The sequence below is a fragment of the Lissotriton helveticus genome, chromosome 5_1 (assembly GCF_964261635.1).
Source record: "Lissotriton helveticus chromosome 5_1, aLisHel1.1, whole genome shotgun sequence".
Classification (NCBI taxonomy): Eukaryota; Metazoa; Chordata; class Amphibia; order Caudata; family Salamandridae; genus Lissotriton; species Lissotriton helveticus.
This window is the reverse complement of record NC_136065.1, coordinates 1,015,000,218-1,015,027,389: the sequence shown is the minus strand read 5'-3', so window position 1 is coordinate 1,015,027,389 and position 27,172 is coordinate 1,015,000,218. Positions and strand designations below refer to the sequence as shown.

The following is a 27,172-nucleotide window of genomic DNA, read 5'->3' as shown; positions in this document are numbered from 1 at the left end:
TCATCAGAAGGAGCCCCTGTAACAGGGTCCCTCGGGAATTCCTCACTAGGCCAACCAATGGCAATTTTACATTCTGTCCACAAATCTACGGGAACTACGATATCGAAAAACCCATCCAGATCTTTCCACAGGCATTTTTGCACCTTCACAAATCTTTCTACCTGCCTGTACCAATCCACAGGTTTCTCTCGTAATTTCGGAAAGTCATTGGTAAAGGACACAATATCCTGTCTGGACCATGGAACGTGCACATACTTTCCACCTGGCACTTCTCGCATAGGATATAATTTTTCTGCTTTGTCTGCCTCCTTTAAGACATACTCAGAAGTCATCTGTTTGGATCTAATCTCATCCTTTTTCTTTGCCCACCTGGCTTTCCACTTTTCTAGTTCTCCCCATTTTTGCAACAGATTCACTAATTCTTTGATCTGTACCTTCTTCCCTGACACATTCATATTTTCCAGATCTTTGTCTGAGAAGTCTGCTCTGTAGGGTTTTTGCAATGATTTAGATTTCTCAATATCAATTCCCATACTTGCTGCGGTGTCCACTAACTTCTCATGGAACACCCTGGCATTATTGGTGATGCTCTTACAGATAAACAGCAATTCTTCTTCAGAAAAGGTATTTAGTCTGTCTAACCCTACATTCCCAGCCATCGGTTCTTCCAATTCTATTCTTAATTTGTAAATATCTAGTGGTTTCGACGGGGAATTTGGTTTCTCTAGTTCTCGACTCCATCTCTCGATCTCTTCAGGAGTTACTACAGTGGCACGTTTAGTACCAGAAGCTGACTCAATCTGCACTTCTCCTGAACTGAAAGGACTGTTCCTTCTCTGTGAACCCCTTTCTAGCTCCCTTACTGGCAAATCCATCAAGGAAATTACAGATTCGCATTCGCTTGTCTGATCATCTACAATTAAGGAGTTTTTTTTTCGTGGCTGTACTATAGCCGGGGTATTAATCGGTGTCTTGGGACACCCCTGTTTATCCCCATACAAAGGAACGACTGGTCCAATAGTTACTGGGCTGGTTAGGGCTCCAGGACTTTTATTTAGCTGGGAGATTTTCTGAATTAATTCTGTTCTCTGTTTAATTAATGCCTCTTGCTCTCTCTCCTGTAGTATTCTTTCCAGGCTTATTTCAGGTACTATTTGCGGAGTCAGGGTTGGGGCAGTTGGATGCGTCATACTAGGTCCCTCACCATAATTAGGTTTCATGAATGGATTTCCTGTGCTTAAAGGTCTCGGCATCTCCTGATAGGGAGGTATTTGACAGCCGTCTCTTACATTTACAGGTCTAGGCCCCTCCTGGTAAGGAGGTCCCAGGCAAGCATCCCCTACACTAGAGGATCGGGGTCCTTCATTATAAGGAGGTGGATTTTTCATGAACAAGTCATCCAACAAATCGTCATCTGAATCCCCACTGGTCACCCAATGTTCGGTTTTTGTTCTGTCTTTTTCCCTCCCACCGGGTCTCCTAGTGCCATCATAGGGTACAATCCTTCTACTATCATATTCTGCCTCCACTGTTTCATTCTTTTCTCTCGGGTCTCGGGTTTCACTTTAGGATACCATTTGGTTAACCCTTTATCCATTCGGGGCTTGTCCCTTTCAAAAGCCTCTATCTCCCATTCCTCTAGGGCTTCGTACTGCGTTAATCTGGGTCTGGGATGTAAATCGTTCATTCTGGTTCTCAAGTTAAACAGAATCCTGCCATTAAATGTAGCCTCTAACGGAAATGCCAAAATTCCTTCATCCTTTGTGTATTCCACCCAATTTTCCAACCATATACAAGAGTGGTACCCTTTATCAAACATCATGAAAGATGCGGGAGTATTAGGAGGTGGGATGACAACTCCTTCTCTAGTCTTGATAGGCTTGTCTCTTTTGAAGTAATTCTTTACTTTGCTTATTAAGGTCATTTTTCTCTTGTTTCCGTACATGACGCTGTTACGACCTTTCCACTGATCTTATCCAAACCCTAGATATCTTGGATCGGGTCTAGTCTCTGGAGTATACGAATGCCACATATACTTTTCCACAAGCGACTTTGTTTACTAGTCACTTCCAATCCAATTGCGTCTTTTAATTTTTCTAAAGTCAATCAACACGGCGGTTGCAAATTTTCTGACCAATGGGTGCGCGGCCTTTTTGCGAGACAAGTTCCCACGCTTCGGCACTCACCCCTCCTTTACAATACTAGCTCCGCTACACACCCGCTGTCTCTACCAATCCCAGCGCGGCACAGAGTGACGTCAGAGCAGCTCCGCAACTGACTCCCTCCTTCCCAAGGTAACGGAAACTTTCTTTCTTTCTTAAAGTGCAAGTACGTTATTTAATTTACAACGTAGAAACATTCGCCACTGTACTCGAGTGTCTAGAAAGGTAAGATTCTTTCACTGCAAGTAAACTACTTCCATTTACTTTTCAAATACCACGAGTAGATCCCTTCTGCCTACCCTTCACTCAAGCATCAGAGAACCTGCTACTTCTTTGACTCATCCTCTTCTTTCCGGGAAATATACTAAGTCTAAAGTTTCGCTAGCGAACTCCTTTGCTAACAATCAAGCTTAGACGAACCTGCTACTCCTTCCGTGTGACCCTTACTAGGTTATATCACAATAGAAGTTTTGCCAGCGAACTCTTTGCTATCATTTATTCAAACATACACTCCGAAAACCCTAATCAGTGCTTCCAGTTCTGCCTAACCTGCACCAATTTTCCTCGAGCCAATGACCTCACCACGGCGTGGATTCTCCTCACCACCCGTTATTCAATTTCCCCGGGGATTCCAGACAACATATAACATTCACTAACAAGTTTTGTTAGAACATAAATCAATATAGCTGCAAGAAAAACAATTTAAAACATTTCATAATTTTCAAAGCAATAAAACATTTGTAAATTCGTTCGAACGTTTTAACAGTAATATTTTTACAGTTAGCAGCAAATAACCTACCTACCTATCTTAACTAGTCCCTAACCATCCTCTGGCTACCAGAAAAATACTGATAGAGCGCGCAGGTCATCCGACCAACAATTTTACCACATACGTATCGGGCCCATAAATTTCAATTTACCATATTTATTAATCGGGTAACCTTACACTCTACTACCAGTATCCCAGTTCCTTCCTATTTGATTTCCAGTGTGCCCGACTTACCAATCCACCGTCACGGGTACCTATTGATCACAATGGATCAGGGAGCTAGCTGTGAAGAAAGGCAGACACCAAAAATACCTTTTCTATATTTTGCACTCATAAAATAATCACAGACTCAGAAAGTTTTAAAACCTTTATCTAAACTTCATCGGATTCTGATAGCATAAGATTTACAATAAGTAAGCAATCAATAACCAATATTACAAATAGCACGTATCCATAAAGGAAATAAATGAGACCAACCATTTATGAGTCTAAAGGAAGGTAAGAACAGGGAACATACTAATATAGGTTTCAGAATTTTGACTCAGTATTTGTCTAAAGGACGGGGAAAAAATACGGAACATACCAGAATTTCACAGTGAAATATTTCCCCATAAAGAGGAACTATAAGTAAGGTACGGATGGACCATACTAAATAAACGGTACAATTACTTGAATCGACTAAAGGATGGGTAAAGAAAAGGAACATCTATATACCATAAACTGAAAAAAGGAATGTACTTAAAGGGTGGGTAAGAAATGGAACAGGCTAAAATAACAACAAATAACGTATGACTGGTTCATTTAGTGGTGCGGAAAGCATGGAAAATCAAATATGCAAGAGTATGACTTTATTGAAGCAAAAGAAAGGAAAATATAGAAGATGCAGAGTAGATTTTTAGCACTATATTTACCTAGTATGGTGTGAAGACCAACCCTGGCCACGGGTCAGTGAAGGACGGGAAGAACCCCAAGGAAGGACAGTCGCCAGTAGGCCAACAGGTGCAGAATGGACACCTCAGGACAGGACAGGGAAACCAGATTAGGATCAGGACAGGACCACCAAGGTAAGACCGGCACCCGCAGTTTGGAAGCAACGCCTGCGCTCCACCCTCTCTGCAGCTATCCGTCAAAAACCCCGATTGGGTTATCGAACTCCCCAGCAAAGTGCTCCGCCAGCACTTAAGGTTTAAAACCTCTTGGGTCTATGAAAATTTCGGACAGAGTGCTCCGCAGCCCTCTGTATCAGTCACCTATTGAGTGCGTTGGGTCAGTGACAGGTCAGCTATTCAGACAAGTCGGACAATTTCTCTAGCTAAACCTAGGCTGGTTATACTGTTTTCTGGTCAGTGTACCACCCCCCAAAATGTTACAAGTGTAAGAATCCCCACTTTCGATTGGTCCTCAAGTAGGATAGGTCAACACACAAATCACATTTCATTTCTACAAGCCTACATTTACATGATCTGGGACCGCCTATTTGAATTTTGGGGTTCCCATGACCTAACTCTCTTATTACAATAGTACATCTATGAATTATGATACATTGAAAACAATTCAGCTTCTTCTGCTAGGCGAAGGTGCATCTTCCCAGGCACATCTTGGCTGGGACTTCGGGTTGGCAAGTTTTCAATGCCACCGGCAGAAGACTGTCATGCGCAGTAAGGCTGTTCAATATGGAATCACGAGAGCTCCTCGGGCCCCAAATATTGCGATACATGAAAAGTAAGCGAAAACAATTTAGAAATACAGAAAAAATGAATACACTGTATACCATGAATATCTACTCTATACCCCTTACTTTATAATATCTATAGCATTAGGGTAAATGCATAACAAACAACTTTGCAAAAGCAGCTTGGCAAGCACGGAGCATATGAGAAGACAAAGCGGCCATATTAGCTGTATTGCGCATGAGCAAACATTTCCCACCAGAACTGCGAGTACGTCACATCACATGACTATGACCGACGCATGCGCAGACTAATTTCCCGCCAAGCAGCGGCCATTTTAATAGTAAGTGTTATTACTGTTTACACATAGGCAAGCGTCTCTGGAACACCCCCGTGTAGTGTAAAAGTGCAATATTAGTAAGACAAACATTTTTGATTAGATTTATTAACGCTATTCGAGGTTCATGAGTACAAGCAAGTCGCGTAATGTGCGAATCCTTGCTCCATCACAACCACACACCTACACACAAAACCAACCACACAACCACACATACAACCACACACACACAACCACACACACAACCACACACAACCACACACACAACCACACACACACACACAACCACACACACACACACACACACACACACCCTCTCCCTACAAGGTAATAGTCAAATAAGTACCTAAAAAGGCACTTGGTTTTACATCTATCAACAGTTTCCTACATATTTGTACAAATAATGTTAGCACTAGGTTTGTTTACAGTTAGATCTCCAGCTCTCTGCCAATGCAGACAGGACTTAGCCAGATGCAACACTTATAGCAGCTATTGGATTCACTACACTGCTTCACCGATATCTGCTTGAGATTTATGTTAAATAGGTAACAACGAAAGTATGCAGAAAATGTTTAACTAGAACATGGTCAAGATGACTGCAGCATTGCTTGGATGTGCATACATGCAGGACTATAAAGGTTAACAACGACCACTTGGTGTTTGGGTGGCAATGCGAACACTGAGCACATGTAGATCAAGTACATAGTAGTATTTAATTCCGGCACGTGCCACTGGCACTCTACCAAAAAGAGCTAGCTGTACTTTAACTAAACAAATGTCTGATGGACACACTGATAGTTATGTTAACGACTGAAAATCCTTTTTTCACCAAGGACACTTCACCTTAAACCGAAAGTGAAGCAACACTTTCTACATTTGAACAGAAATCATCTACAAAGATGGGTTAGAAATTAACAGAAATAATGTACAGTTTTATAAATAGGCCAATAATGACAAAACGCATCTGCATGAAAAAGTCCTGCAGCTAAAAAGGTTGGTCTCGTATGGGCCCTTAAGACATGGCAGTTTGCCTGAGATGTATCTATAAGACTTCACACGAGATTCAACGTCATGGCTAAGCGTAGTATGAGCCAGGGTCGTAGGGGGGTTGTAGAATTATCAATATCACAGGGTGTAACTTTGTTGTTGTACTGATGGAGTCGGAGAAAGGGGCCAGGAAAATTAAAATGGCTTTGAGTAAGACCTAAAACCCACAGTCACTACCCATGGATGGGTCACAACGCGTGGTGCACTCTTACATACCGCTGTATGAACACTGATTAAACTGGGAATTTGGTGCAGCACAGTTGCAAATCTGACACTGAGCACCCCATCTGCAAGGTCGGGCACCCAAAGAAGCGGAAAAGCACACTGCGGTTTAAGTAGAGTTTACATCCATGTGCATTTTGTTGGGGGAGTGGGCTGCTAGCCGGGAAGTTCGATCCGATCCAGGGAATTTAACTGTCTGCATCGCAGAGGTGCAGATCGGATCGCTATTGTGAAAACTGCCCCTGAAAATCGAGGCAAGGGCTCGAAAAGAGGGCGACACGAGACACCTAGGGGTCTCATTCATACTCCAGGCAACAGGCCAAGTCCACTGTATACTGGCTCCCAGTCCCTGTGCAGGAAGAAATCTGTGTGGACAGTAATGCTCCTTGGACGCTCACCTCGTTGTTGAATACTTTGACGGCCTCCATGTTGCTCTTTGAGTTGGGGCATCTGCGAAATCCTCGCGATGATAGGGGTGTCATGGTGTATGTCACTGTTGAGGCTCCACACCACCCCTAGCTTTGCAGTTGCTCGAGTAACGCGCCCTAGCCATGTCCCGCCTCCTTCTCCCCCGTGATCCCGGCATGGACAGCGCACAGCAAGCTGCAATGAGACACTTGTGATCAAGAAAAGAAGACTGTAGTTGCATTGAAACAGAAAAAGGCCAACACATTGTAAACGGCCGGAGTTCCTGTTTTAATTGAGGGTGGTGTTATAAAAGTGTCACAGAAGGCCAGGAAGTAACCCTGTTGGGATTTTTTTAATATGTAAAAAGCAACCACTAACTATCTTTATGCAGCTAAGAGTCTGTGCTCCTCTGCCATTTCATATTGGGATGCATTGTGTTCACCAAGAGTGAATGTACATGAAGCTCTTTCATACCTGTATTTGTGAATAAAATACGCTTAATTTAAAAAGAGTAGATATGGATGATTAAAGTTACCACTGACATGTGAACTTCAACGGTTTTAAATGATAGGAAGATTCTATGGTATGCTGCTGTATCAGATCAGCGATTACTGTATGGAATAGTCCCAAAAAGAAGTTTGGGCGGCCGGTAGGTTAAATGCAGCTAGCTGTAAGGAGGCTGGCTGTTGAGCAGTAGCGCGCCAGAATGGAAAGCCTTTAGCTATGGGTCCAAGATAAACTGATCAAGGATCCATGAGAGTTTACAAGTGAACTATGTTTCACAGGAGCAGCTGCTGACACCCAAAATCTCTGGTGACAATTTACATGGGGAACGGACACCATCGCGAGAAACGGAAACAGCTTGATAGCCTACGTGTTCTAAAAACCAAAGTCGACAAAGCTGTTAAACAGTGTTCAGACCGAGAAGTAACTTCCTCTATTGGCCAGGGGATCCTACGCGATTACGTAATGTTGCCGTCGGTCCCTGCAGGACAAATCTTTTCCCTTTACAGAGTCAGAGCACAGTCACAGAAGTTACCGCACGCACTCCTGGATTTTTTGCTCTATATAGACTGCACGTGTTCATACAAACAATACATGAGAGTTCTTGGCTAGACATGTAATCCCACCACACTATGCTAGATTTGCAGTGTACGCACGCCCAAAAGAAATGTCAAGAGCAGTTCTGGGTCTGCTAAAACTAAAGTTCAAAGTTCGTTCGAATTTCACGATTAATTAAAATCATAGCAAACATTACAATTTAGAAGGAAAAAAAACAACAGTATTAAAATAATGTACCATACTTTATCACATGATTAAAATAAACATGAATTCATACTAGCAGCGGATAAAGAACAGGGTCAGGGCAGGCTAAGACAAGTACAAATAAAAGTGCAAGTGCATATGAGAGCAAGTAAAAAGAAAGGGCTCTCGTCCTATATTCTCCATAGTTAAAGTGCAAGAGATAGTCATGCCGATTAACCATAGGGATCAGCAGACCTTCAATAAGGAAGGCATGCCAATGCTTCCTAAACCAGACATTGCATCTTATCACATGATTAAAATACAAACTAAAGATTTGTCTAAATCCATTTCTGATCATGAGCGAGCAATGGTAAAGTACAACTTAAAGGCGCATATAACAAGCATTGGCCCTGCAGCCGTAAAAGTAAAGCGGAAGTGAAAGCGAAGGTGATCGCGGGAACACAGTCTGTGGTGGGGGCGGGGCAGAGTGAGGTGCGCTGTAAGGGGGCAGAGAGGCAGAGCAAGGCGTGCGCATGGGAGAGCGAGAGGAAAGCCAGATGGCTCCTCTGCTTGTGCCTGTGCGCCTAACCGCACACAGAATGCCACACAAAGAGCTGTGGTAGGACTTTTAAAAGCCCAAACTAAATGTCTCGCAGAGCAGCGCATGCGCTGGCTCAGGCGAGACCTAAAAACAAGGGAACATCCTGGGAAAAGCAAACCCTCGTAGGGAATACAAGATTAAGTAAAGCATGTGAAACGTAAGCAGAACAACATGGTTACCTTAACACTTTTACACTCATTATTCAAAAATCAATTCATTTTTTTACCTGAAAAATTAAAGACAGTACTACAGGGCCCAGAAGGGACCCGTTTCAATGTCCATTGCTTATATCCTTACAAAATGTAAGCAGTATGGTTTAAAAAGACCACATCCCTGGATACAGAGCTGGGGTACACATTATATAAACTAAAATAAGGAAAACAGCTGAAGCTGATAAGGATCACATTAAACGTTTACCACTCCAGTTATTAACAAGGTATTGCAGTACCTCCAGGAATGGTGCCCTTCCCCACCCGGGGAAAACAATACTGTTCAAAGAAAGACAAGAAAACGAAAGTAGCGCTTCACTAGCAAACTTTGTAAAGTGGCGCTAATGTGTTTACAGGTGAATAAAACCAATCTGGCCACTATGCGACTGCTGTGTCATGCTTTATTTAGCTATTTATTTCTTTTTTTGTATTTTGAACCTTTTTTTCTCTTTATCCAGAGGCAGCACTTTGGAACAGAAAATTTTCAGTGAAAACATTTCCAACAAAAGTGTTTCTTTTTCGGATCCATTTCACAGGAGAAGAAATGAAGGAAAGTAGAGGAAACACAGTGTAAGAGATGTTTATTGAAGTCACGTTTTTCAGCAAGTGAGGAGCTGCGAGACAGAGTCAGAAAGAGAGGGAAAAAGGGTAAGAGGAAGAAAGGGGGGGCAGCTGACAATGACAGAACACGAGAAGTGGAATGGTTAGTGGTCTTCATGTGGCATAGTCACGCCAGCAGGTTTATTAAGGTAAGATTAGTAGTCGAAGTGTCCACTAACCATTCCACAGACTTACTAATGTTTATCTCAGTCTCATACTTTCTGAATCTAAACATTTTCAATTCTGATTATTCACAATAAAATCGTTATTCATCTGATACTTCTAACAAGCATTAGCAAACCCATTAGGTCTGCCTTGTTTTAGCCATATGTTCATTGTCCTATGATATGTTTGGATGCCATAGCAGAAAACTCAAGAGAAAGGCGCTCAAATATTAACTGGTGAAATGGTACATCATGCGAAACACAGGATTTAAGGTAATGTTTTAACCCACGCCCTTAACTGCATAGATCGCGCCTCTCAGATACGAAGCAGGTGATGAATGGCAGTGGATTGCCAGACCACGTATCAAAGCTGTGCCTGTCGAGTAATAGGAAACGCAGAACAAGCGTTTCTGATAGATACATCTGCCGTGTGGATTCCTCACCTTGTGAATATCCCCCTAGCGTCAGCAACATTTGGAAATTCTTTTGTAGCTTCGCGCCGACGTGGATCCGGACGTCACAGAGGCACGGCATCGCACGCGACCCCGCTGACGTCACCGGCGCCTATAACAGGCCCACGCCGGCGTGATGACATCAGTTCCCTTTTTTCCGCGTCGTCGACGCTAACAGTTTTCAGGGATCGTGTAGTAGCTTACAGTAACTTTGTTACTATTTCCTTATATTTGTGTCTTTGTTCATTCTCTTCGGAATGTCGTCGAAGAAGACTGGGTTTAAAGCCTGCGGTGAATGTGGCAAGACCATGTCAATCACCGACCCTCATGAGTGTTGTGTCTGGTGTTTGAGCTCCGACCATGATGTCGAGGACTGTTCCTGCTGCAAGAAGATGACTCCGAAGGCCTTGAGAGAGAGGGAGACAAAGCTCCTCGTGGCGAAACTCAAGAGCAAGAAAGCCAAGAAATCATCGAAATCTCGATCTCGCCGATCGAGGTCGAAATCGAGGTCTCGTTCGAGGTCGCACTCGGAGTCATCCTCGGCTCACGCTTCGAAGTCATCGAGGAAGAAGCACAGGAAGAGGACCCATGAGTCACGTCATCGCTCTGGGAAGGACTCTGGCTCAAGACCGAAGTCCCAGGTCAAACTCATGGGTAAAGAAGTGGAGGTTTCGGAGTCTGAACACGAAGAGGCTTCGCATCCGGATTCTCCCGAACCTCAAGAACAGGTCCATTCTCCGATGCCAACCAATCCTTCTGGTCAGGAGGATGAAGGTGAGGAGCAGGGGGCTGGTGGAGCCGAAGTTCCGGCACCTGATGGTTCATCGACTCCGGTTCCGGCGCCCGAAGAAGAGGTCGACGTCGTATCGACTCCGCCTCCCCGGGAACATCCAAGAGGTCCATATCCTGAGTTTCCGACTCCAGGTCAGGATCCTACCCAGTTCCTGAACGCCATGTTTGGTGTATATTCAAGAGCGATGTTCCCGTCTGGTGCACCTGTTGGTCCCACGGGTCCTATGGCTTTTAACTTAGGGGTTCCACAGGCTTATGCCCCTGCACCCTTTATGCCTTTTATGCCGGCTCTACCACCGCATTGGCATTTTCCGACACCACCTGTGTCGTCGACGCCGAAGCGCACAACGCCGGCTCCATCGACGCCGATCCCATCGACGCCGATACCCGAGACTCCGAGGCAAGATTCTGTCCGACCTCGTGTCGAGAGACCTCGTCCGACTTCGGGTTCGACGCCAGCACCGACCCCGTCGGAGTCGGTTCCGAATCCTTTGACTTCGGTTGGGAAAGAAAGGTCTCGGAGGAAGGCCCAGAGACTTCTAGAAGAGGAGAAATATGGGTATTCTGATACCGAAGAAGGGGAGTTGCAGGATTCTGAGGATCCCTTTGAAGACTTGTGCGAGGCCAGTGGGCTTGAGCTATCGCCTGAATGGGAGTTAGCTTCTGTATCAAATGTTCCAACTAAGGATGTGGTACCTTACCACACTGTCATTAAGAAGGCAGCGAGTTTGCTAAACATTACTTTACCTACGGCTGATTATAAGCCTAATATTTTAACGGAGGTGCTTCATTCTCCCTCATCTGTGATCGAACCTATGTTGCCCTTCAACGAGGCATTGTCTGAACCTATCTATGAAGTCTGGAAAAAACCCTTATCTGCTCCTGCGGTTTCTAGAACGGTGGCGAGGAGGTATAGAGCTGCACCGGAGGATCCTGCATTTTTAACAACGCATCCTCTTCCTGAGAGTTTAGTAGTGCAGGCTGCCTGCTCTAAGAAATCTGCTGGAGCGTTTCCACAGGTTCCTGGAGACAAGGAATCCAGGAAACAGGACCAAAGGGCAAAAAAGGTTTTCTCGTCAGCCAGTATGGCATTAAAATCTACCAATGCTACGTGTCTGATGGGGAGATATATCCATGCTTTAATGGACTCTGTCAAACAGATTATTCCAAAGATTCCTGAGGAGGACAGGAAGGATTTTCAAGAAGTAGTCTCGGACACCCAAGCAGCTGCGAGACAGGTCATCCAGAGTGGTCTGGACACCGCAGACTCGGTGGCAAGAGTCAGGGGTTCCTCTGTGGCTACTAGGAGAGCTGCTTGGCTCAAATCTTCAGAGTTTTCTGCTGATGTCCAGTCTGCGTTAATGGACTTGCCTTTCGATGGATCAGGTCTGTTTGGAAAAAAGCTGATACTGCCTTGGAGCGTTTTAAGGACAGTAGGGCCACTGCAAAATCTTTGGGCCTTCAGTCGAGGGGTACTACCGGAAGACGCTTCAGGGGATTTGGCCGATCTTCCTTTCGATCTTATAGATCATCCCAGCAGCAGCCTCAGCAGCAGCAGAATACTCTGTACAAGTCGTACAGAGGCAGACAAAGATCCCGTCCTAGAGGTCGTCAAGCTTCCTCCTCCTCCTCCTCCTCTCCTTCCCAACCCCCGGCCAACGCAGCAAAGCAGCCCTAGATCCGCCATTCCGGATCATGTGGGCCCAGTGGGGGGTCGGCTTACTCATTTTCTACAAGATTGGGAATTTATAACATCGGATCTTTGGGTTCTCAATCTTGTAGAGAATGGGTATGCTCTTCCTTTCCAGGAATTCCCTCCCAATTACCCTCCTTGCCAGGGTTATTGTTCGGAGGACCACCTGCTTCTCCTGCAGGAAGAAGTCCTGGCACTGTTCCGAAAGGGTGCGATAGAGGTGGTTCCAGAGCAGGAAAGGGGTCAGGGGTGCTACTCCCGGTATTTCCTGATCCCCAAAAAAGATGGCAGACTTCGGCCAATCCTGGACCTCAGGATTTTGAACCTTTACCTGAAGCAGGAAAAGTTCAAAATGCTCACTCTTGCACAGGTTCTTCAAGCGCTGTTGGAAGAGGACTGGATGGTGTCGATCGACTTGCAGGATGCGTATTTTCATATTCCCATCTTGAAGTCGCACAGAAAGTATCTCCGTTTCACGGTTGGGTCACAGCACTACCAGTTTGTGGTCCTTCCGTTTGGCCTTACTACTGCACCTCGAGTCTTCACCAAGGTGATGGCAGTGGTGGCAGCTCATCTCAGAAGATCGGGGATACATGTGTTTCCGTATCTAGATGACTGGCTAATCAAAGCAGAGTCGCCAGAGAAGGTGCTCCATCATCTGCAGGAGACAACTCAGTTGTTGCACAGGTTGGGTTTTTCGATAAATGTACCCAAGTCTCACCTGGTGCCCTCACAGCGCAACCTGTTCATAGGTGCGGTACTGGACACTACTGTATGTCGGGCATTCCCTCCTCCTCAAAGGATTCGCGACATACAGGAGATGATTCCTTTATTTTTCAATGGAGCGGTCGTTCCAGTCTTGAAGGTTCTTCGCCTGCTCGGTCTGATGGCCTCATGCATTCTGTTGGTCAACCATGCACGCTGGCACATGAGGGCACTCCAGTGGTGCCTCCGCAGGCAGTGGTATCAGCACAACGGGGATCTCAGGGAGTCAGTGAGGATCTCCAGAGAAGCTGCGGCGGATCTGTCTTGGTGGGGCGTGGAAGGCAATCTGTCTCAAGGAAAGCCTTTCCAACTGCCTCCATCGGTGGCCACAGTGATATCGGATGCATCCACCCTGGGTTGGGGTGCTCATCTGGGGGATCTGGAGGTCAAGGGTCTTTGGTCTCCAGAGGAAAGGTTGCTTCACATCAACCTTCTGGAATTGCGGGCGATACGTTTGGCGCTCAAGGCCTTCCTCCCTTCCCTTCGCGGTCAGTCGGTTCAAGTCCTGACGGACAACACGACCGCGATGTGGTATGTCAACAAGCAGGGAGGAGTGGGGTCGCAGTGTCTCTGCAGAGAGGCTCTGCGCCTCTGGTCCTGGGTTCAGGACCATCAGATTTGTCTGATGGCAAATCATCTGGCCGGGGTTCTGAACGTTCGTGCAGACAGTCTCAGTCGGCAGTTCTCTGCCGACCACGAGTGGAGGCTTCACCCGGAGGTGGTTCGCGACATCTTTCAGATGTGGGGGACTCCTCGGGTGGACCTGTTCGCCACTCGCGAGAATGCTCACTGCCCGTCATACTGCAGTCTCCAGTATCCGTTGCAAGGAGCCTTGGGGGACGCGTTTCAGTTGAGTTGGGGAAATCAACTCCTTTACGCGTTTCCTCCCATACCTTTGATTCCTCGGGTTCTGAGGAAAATTCGCCAAGACCGGGCCCAAGTCATATTGATCGCCCCGGATTGGCCGAGAAGGGTGTGGTACTCAGACCTTCTCCACCTCTCCTCTCACCCGCCGCTCCGTCTCCCTCACAGGGCAGATCTCCTCTCTCAGATGGAGGGGCAGGTTCTACACCCCCACCTCCAGACCTTACACCTTCATGCCTGGAGATTGAGCGGGGCAATCTGATTTCTTTTTCTCTCCCTCACAATGTGGTGGATGTCATTTTGTCAGCCAGGCGTGACTCCACTAAGTCCATCTATTCTTATAGGTGGTCTAAATTTGTTGTTTGGTGCAGGGAGAAATCTATAGACCCTTTGAGGTCCCATTTATCTGATGTGCTCCAGTTTGCCCTTTCTCTGGCCCAGCAGGGGCTTGCTGTTGCCACGGTGAAGGGTTATCTTTCTGCGCTGTCGGCGTTTATCTGTTTGCCTGACCAGCCTTCTCTTTTTAAGTCTCCCATTGTTTTAAGGTTTTTGAAGGGCCTTACTAATAGGTTCCCTCCTACACCCTTTGTCGTGCCTCAGTGGGATTTGAACCTAGTTTTGACATTTTTGATGGGGGCTCCCTTTGAGCCTCTTCACAAGTGTCCCATGAGGCTTCTGACCTTGAAAACGGTTTTTCTCGTTGCAATCACCTCGGCAAGGAGGGTAAGTGAGCTTCAAGCTCTTAGTTCCAAGCCCCGATTCCTGACCATTAATGCTGAACGAATGGTTCTTAGGACCAGGGCTCCTTTTCTGCCAAAGGTGGTTACTCCTTTCCACCTTGGTCAGTCCATTACCCTTCCTACCTTTTATCCTCCCCCTCACCCTTCCAAGGAGGAGGAGCGGTTACACCGTCTTGACCCCAAGAGGGCGGTGTCTTTCTACTTGGACAGGACTAGAGACTGTCGAATGGACGACCAGCTCTTCGTTGGCTTTGCTGGCTGCAAGAAAGGAAGAGCGGTCCATAAGAGGACTCTGTCGAGGTGGATCGTGCTCTGCATTAAGATCTGCTACTCTTTGGCTGGTAAGGACCCTCCAGAGGGTATTAGAGCACATTCGACTAGAGCAAAGTCTGCAACATCTGCTTTGTCTAGAGGTGTTCCTGTTGAGGACATTTGCAGAGCCGCGACTTGGGCCTCCCTCCACACTTTTGCGAAGCACTACTGCTTGGATACCGAGGTGAGGAAGGACGGCCACTTCGCGCGCTCTGTCCTCCATGATTTCCTGGTATAGCAGAGTGGACACCCTCCTCCGGGAGTGGGGACTGCTGTGGGACTCTATTCACAAGGTGAGGAATCCACACGGCAGATGTATCTATCAGAAGAACAAGTTACTTACCTTCGGTAACGCTTTTTCTGGTAGATACTATATCTGCCTGTGGATTCCTCACTGACCCACCCGCCTCCCCGTTGTCCACTCTTCTATGCCAGAGTTTCTATGATGTGTTATTTTATTGTCATGGAAATGTTTATTTCAAATGTTTTATTGCATTTGCTTCACACTGTGTGTGTTACCTTGTTTTCTATACTATGTATACTGTGTATATTTCTACTGTCATCGGTCCGTCCGTGTGCCTCGAGGGCACGGAAAAAAGGGCGGAACTGATGTCATCACGCCGGCGTGGGCCTGTTATAGGCGCCGGTGACGTCAGCGGGGTCGCGTGCGATGCCGTGCCTCTGTGACGTCCGGATCCACGTCGGCGCAAAGCTACAAAAGAATTTCCGAATGTTGCTGACACAAGGGGGATATTCACAAGGTGAGGAATCCACAGGCAGATATAGTATCTACCAGAAAAAGCGTTACCGAAGGTAAGTAACTTGTTCACCAGGATACAACCGGGGAGCCTCACGATTAGCACAAAGTTACAAAGTGTACATTCTCTAATGCCCGGGCCAGGACTCCGCAGTGATATCACTGTGAGCGGGTCGGGCAAAGTCCTTGCAAACTTTTAATGGTCATGTGCAAGCTTCCTATAATGCAGAGCCTGTGATATTACGGTGGTTAAGCACACATGGGGAAGTTTCACCTGTCGTCGCAAGATTAAACAGTCCGCAAAACACTAAGCAAAAGTGCTTCTTTCTTTTTTGGATCCATTTCTTAGGAGATCAAATGAAGGAAAGTAGAGGAAACAGGGGGTAAGAGACGTTTATTGAAGTCTTGGTTTTCAGCAAGAGAGGAGCAGCAAGAGACAGAGAGGAAGAGAGGGAAAAAGAGAAAGAGGGTGGCAGCTGACAGTAGCAGAGCAGCAGAAGTAGACACTTCGACAACTAATCGTTCCTTAATAAACCTGCTGGGCACCTAGGGATCTCATGTGCAACAGAAACAGGCTGCAGGATATGCCAACCAGCCCTTGCCTTGACATTGACTCCTCCTATGCTCTCGAACTCCACAGCACTCCGACTCAGCGTGACTTTCACTGACACGAGGTGGGCTCAGAAAAATAATATTTGCAGTGCCTTCATTGGTAGCGCCTTCGCGCGCTACCAGATTGACGGCCCTGGGACCCAAACAAGCTAGTTTGCATCCTCAGGTGGTGCTAGTATTGCATCCTCAGGCGGTGCGTGCAGTGCAGTTGCATTTACACACACTGGACAATCAGGGCCAGTCATGATGCACGCTTCATTGCCCATTCGCTCAGGGCTGGCTGCCAATGATGATAGTGTTGTGGTGAAGCCCACACTGCTGAGGCGCTGCCCCAGCTTAAAAAATGCGCACAGCGGACTAACAAATGCCCAAAAAGTAGCCGCTCACAATTATTTTTTTTCTCGCACACATGGGAAAAATGCCGCCCAATTGTGCGGAAAATAGCCCATTCTGGCAACACTGCGCAGAGTGGGTGTAAGCGTGCCGTGTGATCTGTTTACACTGTTATGTCTCTGCTATTTCTACGAAGATTAATATCGTGGAAAAGAAAGAGGGACAACAGTTTTCGGTAGTGCATGCTTTTCGGAAATGCGACTGGCGCCGATTTTGGAGCACAAATGGCGCCCCCCTAACCTTGGCACCTAGTGCGGTGGCACCTGCATGAAATAGTCGAAACTTACTAACAAAATGGAAAGCTTTACAATATGCTGACAACACGACAAAAAGGCAGATGACCATATGCACTTAGAGAAATGCTCGACGTCACCTGTGCCTTCCTGTGTTGCAGAAAGGCACACTGAAAACATGGCTTTAACTTCTGGGGAGTTTGAACAGAAGCCTGACTTTTCCAATAACCATGTAGATGCCATCAGAAATAGTTTGGGTGTGTCTAGATTTTAATTCTACAAGTGCCCAACATCTATGATATATATATTTTTTACTCCTGCATCCTGTTTCCGGTCTTTCACAATGAAAGGACTTACTTTGAGGTACAGGAGGGTTGGTGCACCTCTGCACACCATTAGCTTTAGCTTCCTTTTGTTTTTGAGTTCTGGGCTTGTCTGAGGTCATGCCCATGGTCAAACTTGATATCTCCAGATGATCATGACAGTCTCTTTCTTTAGTGGCTATTCTAAGAGTAAGCAAGATGTGTAGAGTTGCGCTCTAGTGTTGCACGCTACGTCACCACGTAGCATGCGAGGCGGCCATTTTCCCGATCGCGCTACACAACGCGAGTCGGGAGATAACCCCTGAGGGCGTCTGAGGTACCGGCGCTCTCCTGCGATATTATAATAATTAAAGAAGTTTGCAACATATTGCTGGTTCCAGACTTCTTGTGTGGGGAGGGCCTCATACGTCATTACAGTGGCGACGAGGGTGGCAGGAAAAAAAGAAAGCAAAACGAGGAAGAAGAAAGAACCCAGCACCTCGAGGCCCCAGACCCCACATAGGAAGCAAAGACAGAGCCACGTGGACATAAGAAAAGCAAACAAGCACAGCAGGAGGGCGTGGCAGAGGCACAGGAGGACACAAGATTGGAGCATTGCTCACAAGACCAGGTACAAAGGGCACTGAGGCACGGAAAAAATAAATAAAAATAAAAGGAGACAGGAACCGGCTCCACAGAGACCCCGGCAACCTGAAGGGGAAAGAAGAGAACTGGGGAGAAACGCCAGAGTAGAGGCCACACAAGGAAGACATTAAACCAGGAGGTGGCCCTGGCGGAACCAGTGAGACGGCATAAGGGGCGCAGAGGGTCCCCAACAGCAACCAGCGCAGGGTGAGGGAGCAAGCGCGCCGGGCAGCCCAAGAGGCCAGGAGATAGAAGAAGTGAGACGCGCTGAAATGAGTGCGCAGGCATCGTCACTGACGACGCCGATACCGTTCCTACCCAAACCAGGAGAGCCCCTGATGAAATGAGAGGACTGGAGAGAGTATATTATGAACTACATTGAAGCTCTAGAGGACGAGCAAGGATAAGCTTTTCCAAGTAAAAGAAAGAAGAGGATACTCCTACACAATTTGGACCCCGAAGGGGTTAGAGTATTTCAGAACCTAGTGCCCATGCCCAGAGATGCCGCAGACGATGACATGTTTGGACATGCCATCACAGAGCTGAACAATCACTACCAACCTGCGGTGTGCACGTCGATCGACCGATGCCCATACAATTTCCAGCAGAGGAAGCAAGAAATGGGCGAGTCAATCGACGAATATGTAGCGGCGTTGAAGAAACTGGAGACGACATGCAAGTTATGTGCGCTGCATGATGAGTTCATAAAGGACCAGATAGTCATGCACACCACCAACTAAAACTCTGCAAGACAAATTGTGGGCGAGTGGAGACGCCACACTCAAGGAGGTGATCGCCATGGTGAAAAAGGCAGACCTGACAAAAAGGTGCGCCGACGCAGCAAAGAGGGTACTAGCCCCGAGACCCATGGTGAACAAGGTAGACTGTGAAGTACCAGCAGGAAGGAGCAAAATCCCGACTGCAAATAATAGAGGACCCAACAGATGGCCCGGGAAACCAACGCAGCAAGGGAAGCAGAACAGAGGAGGCAGGAACGCGTGCTACCGATGCGGCAGACAAGCCCACGAGGCCCATGACAAAAGATGTCCGGCGTTCCGGGCGAGGTGTATGTTCTGTGGTCTAATAGGACACTACGAGAAAGTATATCGCCGGAAGGCTGGTCACAACACTGTAAAATATGTGGAGCAAGATCTAGAAGAAGCGGAAGGTAAAGAGCAAGAGGAAGAGGACACAGTACTGTGTGTGGATGGCCAAGTACTGGGCATAGACGGCCAAAGGTCCCGCAAGCTGCAGGGCGACATGATGATCGGAGGAGTACAGATCAGAATTGTAGTAGATTCGGGGTCCCCGTATACCATCGTCCAAAGAGCAGTGTGGAACGAGAAGTTCAGACCCCGTCTGGGCCCACGGTTAGAACCTCCGGATATAAGACCAGTCACGTACACAGGAGAGCCGATCCCCATGGTGGGCTACAGAGCGCTGACCTTTGAATTCAGTGGATGGAGCGCAGAGTGCAAGTTGTACGTAGCAGAGAAGGGACCATCGGTCTTAGGGTGAATGGATCAAGGAGACCTAGGCATACAGCTGGATCCAGGAGGAGACAACCAAGTATTGATGACCGCACATGAGCGTTGGCCGGATTTCGAGAAAATGAAGAGGGACTTCCCCAGAGTGTTTGGAGGAAAGGTCGGCAAATTGGAGAAATTTACACATAGAATAGAACCCAAAGAAGACTCTCAACCGGTTTCTCACAAGGTGCGGAATGTTCCCATCGCGGTACGTGAGGCGGTACAACAAGAGCTACGCAGATTGGAGGAAAATGGAATCATCAAGCCCATAAACTGCGCAGAGTGGTTGGCGCCCCTAGTGGTAGCGATGAAACCCAACGGCAAGGTCCGGCTCTGCGTTGACTTGAGAGAGCTAAACAAGTGCATCGTAGTAGAGAAATTCCTGCTACCCCGCATCGAAGAAATGTTGGCAAAGACAAAAGGAGTAAAATGGTTCTCCACCATTGATCTCACGTCAGCCTATCACCAAATAGCTTTGCACCCGGAGAGCAGGAGACTGACACCGTTCATAACACGTTTTGGGTGTTATCAGTTCTGCAGAATGCCGTTCTTGTGGGGCACGAGGTTCCAACTCGGAACCGACCACAAACCCCTCGTCAAGGTACTCACGTCGTGTGGGCATGCGAGTGCCACCCCTCGAATTGCCAAGATGACGCTGAAACTACTAGAATACAGATACGACGTGGAATACATCCCGGGAAACAGGAACAGGGTAGCGGACTACCTCAGCAGAGCTGCTGCAATGGAAAGAGCTCAGGAAGGTGTAGAAGAGAGTGAGGAGATGGTGGCTCTGACAGAAGACCCGGAGAAGGTAATTAGCAACCAAGAGTAGTTTGAAGCATATGAAGAAGACCAAGATATCCAAGAAGTAAAAGAATGTATCCTTTGGGGATGGCCGGAAGAGAAACACCTAAGAACACCGCTCAAGAAGTTCTACGAAGTACGAGAAGAATTGTCCCTGGATGACAAGGGCACATTCATGTACAGAGGGGACAAAGTTGTCCCCCGGACCACGCTGGTACCCACCTGCTGGCAATACTACATGAAGGACATCTAGGAATTGTAAAGACCAAAAAGAGGACAAAGCAGATATACTGGTGGCCAGGAATGGACATCCAAATAGAGAGACATGTGAGAGAATGCGACCAGTGCCAAGGAGCAGACAAGACCATAACACCCCTGAGACCAGCCTTAGGGAAATTTGTAAATCCGACAAACCCCTGGGAGGAGATATCGATAGACATTCTGGGACCCATATTAGATACCCAGGGCACCCCAAAATACCTATATGTTGTCATTGACAGATACTCAAAATGGCCAGAAGTGTATGGGCAAGAAGAAATGGATACCGACACTATACTTCAATTCCTCACGTCTATTTTCCTCAGAGAGGGCATACCCAGATCCATCCTAAGTGACAACGGTCCACAGTTCACCGCAGAGAAATGGTACAAGTATATGGAGAGGAATGGCATCAAAACCAAGCACACATCGATATACCACCCCACTGGAAATGGACAAGTGGAGCGTTTTAACCGAGTTCTAATGGGTTCCATTCAAGCCACCATCACGATGGGAAAAGACTGGGAGAAAGAAATACAAAGCATGATATGGGCCTACTGCATCACTCCAACGAGCACGGGGTACAGCCCCTTCCAGATCTTGAGGGGTAGAGACCCTTTCACAAAGGACAATCTAGCGTGGAAGGATAAGACTATGACAAGGTAATGGACCCCGGCGGTGGTGCAGCACAATCTAGAAAAGGCCCAGCGTATATATACGGAACACTATAACAAGAGGAGGAACATGAAAGAAACAACCTTGGAAAGAGGGGAATGGGTCAGAGTCAAACTGGCAGTACTTAGAAAAAAAGGAGACAGCAAATACAGTCAACCTCTACAAGTGAAGGAGGTCTACTACAGAGCGGCGCTGCTCAGCGATGGGGATGTGTGGTCCCAAGATCGCATGTCCCAATGCAGTAAGATACTGGACTGGGCACCGTAACAAAGAGAGAGAAGTGCAGTGGTCCAGGGCACTAGGAAATGAACCAAGCAGCCTGGAAGGAGAAGGTAGCGTGGAAACGGAAGTACAGAGTGGAGATCTGAGGGACGGATAGGTCTCCGGAGCCGAAGAACATCTAGGAGAAGAGAGAGAGTCCCCGCGGAGAGAACGGCCGAGTGCATTGGAGGGGAAGGCAGTGACCCCAGCTGAGAACTGTTCCAGAGAAGTGATCTCCACCCCGGTAAGGCGCACACATGTGGGCAGAGCGGTGGTGAGGCCTGCAAGATTTTGAGACTATGAACTGGAGGAAGGAAATTGGCTCTACACGGTAGAGACTCTGTGATTTATGTGGTGGGACAAAAAGGGGGAGATATGTAGAGTCGCACTCTAGTGTTGCACGCTACGTCACCACGTAGCGTGCGAGGTGGCGATTTTCCCGATCGCGCTACACAGCGCGAGTCGGGAGATAACCCCTGAGGGCGTCGGAGGTCCCGGCGCTCTCCTGCGATATTATAATAATTAAAGAAGTTTGCAACATGTTGCAGGTTCCAGACTTCTTGTGTGGGGAGGGCCTCATACGTCATTACAAGATGCAAACCCAATCTGGGCTTTATCCTTAACCTCCTCTTGGTTTTAGTATTGTTTTCTGGTCTCATTGTGACATTATTGAGTTTTGGCAAGACTTTTTGTTCTTCAATTAATATTCTGAGGGTCATTTTTTAGCCTTCTTATTGGTTAGTTTAGTTATGGCTTGTCATTCAGCTGCCTGTCAGAGCATCTGTCTCTAGCCTTCTAAAAATGATACATAGAGTGTGCTTCAGAGGAGTAAATTCTTTCCTCATAACATTGGCTGAAAGGTGGATCATTCCACCTCCAAGGTAGTGTTTCCAATGCAAAGTGCATTGTGCGTTGTTTGTAGCTGCTGGCAGGGATTATTTGGTGAAAGCAGAATCTATCTTAAAAAAACGCTTCCCAGTCTAAAAGCAACATTTTTTGCACTATTAAAGCTTTCTCAAAGTATGGTCTAAATATAAGTATGTGAATGCTCTATAATTTATATCATGTTATTTTTAAATTCAATCATTTTGGTCTGGAAAAAATGATTTCCGCTGTACATATCACCCTACAAATATTATCCCAAGTTGACATACTTTTCTTGATGAGCTGTGCTGTTATTTCTTTAGTCAGATTCCTGCTTCATTCCCAACGTCAGATCGGTCAGTTTGTTTTCAATGGGAATGTGCCCCACACAAAGTTGGAGCTTGGCTGCCATCTTTATTTTGTGATGGCTGGCTGTTATTTCCAATAAAGTCTGCGGGTGGGACAAGAGTTATGCTTACGCGGCCACAGACATCAGTGTTACTTGCTGCCAAAAGCATTGATTGCAGGATTCCGGCTAAGTAAATTCTAATGGAGTCTGAGCTGTCGGTGTTCACCTTCACTCCTGGAGAGAAGCAGAAGAGCCTCTTTGCGGGCTTCCTTCTTGTGGGGTTTTTGGAAACGTGTCACCAAAGGGGTTGCCATTGCTTTTGGTGTAACCCATTTGGATAGCATAGAGGTAGAAGACGGGCTTGGGGGTCATCACTTTACATATAGGAAGGATTATAGATGGCGTCCTGAGGTTCCGTGATTTTCGGGACCAGACTCCATTTTGTTTGAGTTGGTCGTGACGCCATTTTGTGTTGCCCTGACGTAGGCCGTGGAGGTAACCGAACGAACAAAGTTGCATGGGCTTCGTTGTTCATGTACGTATTAACTAGGCCTTTTCTGACTTGTGAGTGAACTGCAGGACGCTGACCCCGTCACCTGAAACTGACCCCTTTTGCGAGGCCAATTTCTCTAGCTGATCGTTGTCTGAAATTGCCAATCAGTGTTCAGGATATCGTTAACTTTTAGTTTCCTTGCACATATCTTATCCTATTCAGCATCTGAATTGTTTCTTTCCTTACAACTTTTCATTACATGGGTAGTGCTTTCAATTATGGGTTTGTCCGGCTTGTGGAAATTGAATTTGGGACATTCCTAATAATTAACGTGTGGGTTGGTACGATGTAAACTGAGCTTTTTGGAATGTGATAATGTGTGGGAAAATGTATTTCATTCGTCAGAATTTGTCGCAGTGGGTGTGCATTTGTAATGAGAATATTGTGCATAAAAAGAGATGTCTTGCTCTACGAAAATTGAGCAGTTTCCTGAGTTGTACACCGTGTTGTATTGCTGGGATTACTGTTACTAGCTGCAGCTAATAAATTTGATCTCTGACGTCACCTAGAAGTATTCCGTGTCTCTGTATACCAAGACAGGTGAATCCGAAGACTTCGGGCGTGTCCCTGGCTCCGCTGGGTTCTAAAAAAAACGGTTCTTCAGTTGGCGCCCAACGTGGGGCGACTTCAGCGGTGCCGGTCCAAGCCCGAGGATCGTGAAGAGCCACATGAGGAAATTCTGGAGGAAGGGCGCCACTTCATCGACCCCTGCATGTCGACGTGGACCGAAGGTTTTTTCTGCGAGGCTTCTCGCTTTCCAACGGCTACGAAGGATTGCTGCCCTGACTGTCGCCCTGTCTTGGACCCTTGATTGATCCTTTGTAAAGCGAGACGATGGATAGGTCTTCAGGTGGCGTGACAGATATTTTGGTTAAGTATAAGTGGGTCGCTCCCACGACTTTGTTTTGGTTCTTGGTTTTGATTCAGTTGTTGCAATAACTGAAGCCGAGGGGCTCGTATATTTACGAGTGTATCGATAGTTGATAACCCCTTGAAGTTTGAAGCTAGATTTGTGAGCTATAAGATGCCTGGTCTTAGCAAAATTAGGAAATGGTTTAGTTGTGGTTGCAATAGGGATTCCCGATTGGAGGATTTGTGTTCGATACCTCCGGTTGGAACTCCGACTTATGAGTTCTATTCAAAACACGGAGTGGGTCCTATTACTTATAACGAAGTGTGGGTCCGCTATACAAGGAAAGATGCTGTTCTACGATGGCCCCAATGTGGTAGTTTCGTATTAAATATTTTAGATAATTTGGAAGTTGCGTTATTTAGGAAGAAAGCCCGGCCGACGATGTTTGACTCTTTCCGCCTTTGGCGTAAGGAAGCCAAACAGCGAGAAATTAAGCAAGCAAAGAGAGATAGGAAAGATAAGAATATGTCAGTACTACAAGCTGCTAGGCAGTTTAAGGAAGATGGAGAAGAGCGTGGGAGTGAAGTCTCAGATAGACGACGTTGCATGGCCATTGATAAATGTTATCCGGCCTGGTCGCCTTCTCCTCCAAAAGTGATTGAAGATCCTGAAAAAGATCCTTTGATTTCTCATTTACTGAGATTGCCACCCCTTATGTGCAGGGTGCTACTGCACCTCCATTACCCCTGGTTGTTGCACCCTTTGTTGTTCAGCCCCCTGCTGTTGTTCAGCCACCCGTTGCTTCACAGATGGTTCTCCCTTCTACTGTGCAGCCCCCTCTAGGGCTGCCAGCTTTGCTACCAGCCTTGCCTCAAACTCCTTTGCCTTCCATTCCTGTTTCTCCGATTCCTGCTACTTTTGTCCCTACACCTCTCTTGCCTAAAAATATTCATTCTCCTGTCTTTATGTCTACTTCTTCTCCTTCTGCTCGAAAACGAATGACTGAGACTGATGCTAATCTTTTGTCTCCATTGTTTGGGTCACTGAATATGACCCCTGTTTCGGAACATAAGCAGAGTCCGTAGTCAGCTTCCTAGTTCGGAAGAGCGGAAGGTGTTGGATCCATTGGCTCGTAGATGGGTTTTAAATGCTTCTAGGTATGATTTGCAAGCGGTTATGGATGTTTTCTTTCAGTGGGATCCGCCGAAGCAAAGGTATGTTTTTGATGTAATGTGTGCTTTTCTCCGTCAGGAATGGGAAAATAATGAGTTGGGTCTGATTCCGCAGGAAGTGCTTGATGTCCAGTCAGAATTTGCTAAAGGGACGATAGTGGAGTCTGATGTTGCAGATGCAGTAGAGGTGATACTTGCTTTTAGGTCTAGACTTTCGCCTCAGACATTGTACGAACCTGATTCTTCTGTTAGGAGGAACGTGAAGCAGTATCCTATGAAGGAGGTTCCCCCTGTATGGAGAGAGGCAGTTGCTGCTGATGCTAATCAAGGTATTCAGGCCGCACAGGCTCATTTTCAGCAAGTATGGGTACATGTTCCTTGGAAGAGAGCAGAGGTCTTGGCTCTTAAGCAGACCTTACCTGACCCCAGTAAAAATCCTGCTGGTTATTACAAGGAGTTGTCTCAGACAGTTGATGCGTGTATTATGAATTTAACTGACATAGATATGTTGATGGGTAATGTAGTTCCTCAACCTTTGTGGGCGAAGATCCGTCATGAGGATCATGCGCCAGAGTTAGGAGATACGTGGGTTAATATTACTGCTGCAGATAGTCGGCAGGTAGGAGGTGCCAAACCTGAACCTTTAGTTGCAGAATTACCTGGTAGGATTATTAATTTAATGAAAACTATGATGCCTCCTTTACGAGTGAATTTGGATAAGCCAGCAGCATGCAAACAAAAGAAAGACGAGAGTGTGTCTGATTTCTTTACTAGGTTTGAGGAGACTTTCATCGATCATAGTGGTCAGGATATGAGCACTGAAGGTGGTCAGAGGTTGTTCGTGGACAAATTTGTCTTTAATTTGCTTCCCAAACTTTCTAGTAAGTTAAAGGGCTCTGAGAGTTCATGGGCTGTTTCTTCGTCGGCCCAGATATTGTCTACTGCCCAATATTACAAGAATAGGGATAAAGATGAGAAGGATAAAGTAGAGAAGAAAACTAGAGACTTGAAGACTAAAGCTCTTTTACAGCAAGCTTATCCACCTCGTCCGAATAAGCCTCAGTTTCAGCAACCCCCACAGTTTCAGAGATTGTTACAGAAGCCTGAGTTTTTCGCTCCGCGACTCCCGCTAGGCCCTAATCAGTGTGCTTACTGCAGAGAGGAAGGTCATTTCAAGAATAGTTGTCCGATTTTGTTACAGCGTGTGAGTGGTGTATCTGGTCAAAGAGGTCGTGGTGGTTTCCAACAAGCTCCTAGGGGTAGGGGACGTGGTGTGTTTCCCCAGAATGAGCGTTCCTTTCCCCTTCAGAATTCTGCGAATTATTTTTACGGACAGAATGTTCCGGCTGTTCAGTCTGCCCAGTACTACGCTGATGATTATTGTGTCGAGAGTGAGAGTGCTGGCTATAAAGACAGTTAGGACAACCATGGGCAAAGTGAGGAAGTAGTGTCAGTTCCAGTAGACCAGAGTGGACCTTATGTTGAAGTGATTACATCAGGTGTGGTAGAACCTTTTCTTGTGGATACTGGTGCGACAAAGAGTTCTATTATGCACTCTAAACTTCCTGGCGCACCTTTGTCTGGCTTGACCAATGTTTCAGTAGGATTTTCTGGCGCCCCAGTTCGTAATCCGGTTTCTAGTCCTTTGCCCCTTTCTAATGGTCCTTGTGAATTGGAAGCTCCCCTTATTCTAACGACTGGTTGTGGTGAGAATTTGTTGGGTTTGGACTTGCTGAAAAGATTGTGTGCGACATTACATTGTTCTCCTTCAGGAGTACATCTTACAGTGGGTAAGAGTGATTTCTCCAATGTATTTGTCTAAAGATTGTCTTCCACTGGAATTGCGTTCGCTTCCTGATA

General features: G+C 46.6%; 1 long non-coding RNA gene across 1 annotated transcript in view; it reads left to right on the top strand.

Moving 5' to 3' along the window:
• The window catches only part of LOC144753473 (uncharacterized), a 105,036-nt gene that overhangs the window by 70,714 nt on the left and 7,150 nt on the right, over positions 1-27,172 (top strand). The window contains exon 3 of the long non-coding RNA XR_013594375.1: positions 9,207-9,318. This is a non-coding gene — a long non-coding RNA (uncharacterized LOC144753473). The remainder of the gene's footprint in view (positions 1-9,206; positions 9,319-27,172) is intronic.